Genomic DNA, 1,538 nt, shown 5'->3' on the forward strand with positions numbered 1-1,538 from the left:
AATTGTATGCATAATAAATATTCACTATCACTGTATGAGGTAAGAATCAACAGCTTTTTATCACATTTACACAACACTTTATGAATACAAGTCATGAACAAATCTTAAATATGGCAGGGGATGTGTTTACTTTTTTAGTTTTGATTTTGAGCAGCAAATTTGGAGTTACATATTGGTGCTCACCAGGAATGCATAGGCAAAATTGCACAAATTTTCACTTGAAAGAATAGTGGCGATCTTGGGATTTTTTTCTGTTCAATTTTCAAACTGTGTAAATTTAATACACTTCATCTTCAGCATGTTTAGTGCCACTTTTGTAAGTAACCACGCCCCGTCCAGGCCACACCCCCGTCCAGGCCACGCCCCTTCCTCTTTTTTCATCACTCGCCATTGCCGTGTATGGATATTTGTTGCGATCCAGACTGCTGGCAAGTTGCAAATGTCACATTTGAAGCACCCAAGGTCACACCTCCAAGTGTTACAGTTGAAAGTAACCCCCCCACCCCCCACCCCCCCCCAAAAAAAAACGGCAATGTTGTCTAGGTAAGGAAAGGACATTAAAGTTGATGTGGTGAAAAATAAAGTTCAAATTATCAGGGATCAGTATAGTCATATCTTTCCTTACCAGTTGCAATGCAGCTTGTGATGAATGAAATCCAGTATAACCCAAAAATGTTTAGTTATCGTTACTCTTTTACATGGTCAATGAGGTGTGATGTTAGAGTTCTTCGTGTCGTCAAATTGGGGTTGATTGATGTCGTTTACGAGGAGACATGGTTCCTTAAGTTTTAAATAAAGCCATATCTATTCTTCTTTATCCTCGAGTCTGATGCACAAATATGCCACGAATCTGCCTAGTCAGTCAGAATTGGATAAGATTGTAGGTTGTTTGCTCGAGTCATTTCTTTTACCTGCAAAACATTTTGTTCACATACAGTACAATATCAAAAAATATACTGCAGAGATGAAGGTCCTCCGGATTTTCCCGGAATTCCGGGTTTTTCAAATTTTTATGAAAATTTCTCCGGAGAATTGAGGAAAATTTGCATAAAATTAATCCGGATATTAGTTGACAACATTGAACGAAGACGCGTTTGAGTTCGTTGTATTGCTTTCACGAGCGTAGCCATATTGAGGCACTAACACTAGTAACAGTAAAGAGATTTTTGTTTATGTAATAACGACAGAAGACATGATGGCGTTTGACTAATGGTTTAGTAGAACGAATGGCAACTCGCAACAACAGTAGCAAGCGTCATTTTGCCTCTTGGGTTATACCATCTCAACTAGAACATGGGGGATAGTCCCCAAACATTTTTCGTCTCTTTATAAACACACCTGCTAAACCCCAGTGGAACGAATAAAAGACGCCGTGGACAAGAAAGTTGTCGTAAAAAATATATTTGGCCAAAAAGGGAAAAACACAGATTGGCAGAAAATCGTGTCCGTCTGACTTCGAGTGTCGTCTCGGCTAACTTAGCTTAACTGTTGTCGTGTGGGACGTCATTTGCGTCGGCGCTGATTGGTTGAAATCAAAA

At 39.4% G+C, this 1,538-nt stretch overlaps 1 protein-coding gene across 1 annotated transcript in view; it reads left to right on the forward strand.

Annotated features, from left to right (window-relative positions):
* smc1a (structural maintenance of chromosomes 1A) overlaps nt 1–1,538 on the forward strand; it is a 12,761-nt gene that overhangs the window by 9,671 nt on the left and 1,552 nt on the right. The gene's annotated exons all lie outside the window — the stretch shown is intronic.

The sequence above is a fragment of the Hippocampus comes genome, unplaced genomic scaffold, assembly GCF_001891065.2.
Source record: "Hippocampus comes isolate QL1 unplaced genomic scaffold, H_comes_QL1_v1.1 scaffold113, whole genome shotgun sequence".
Classification (NCBI taxonomy): Eukaryota; Metazoa; Chordata; class Actinopteri; order Syngnathiformes; family Syngnathidae; genus Hippocampus; species Hippocampus comes.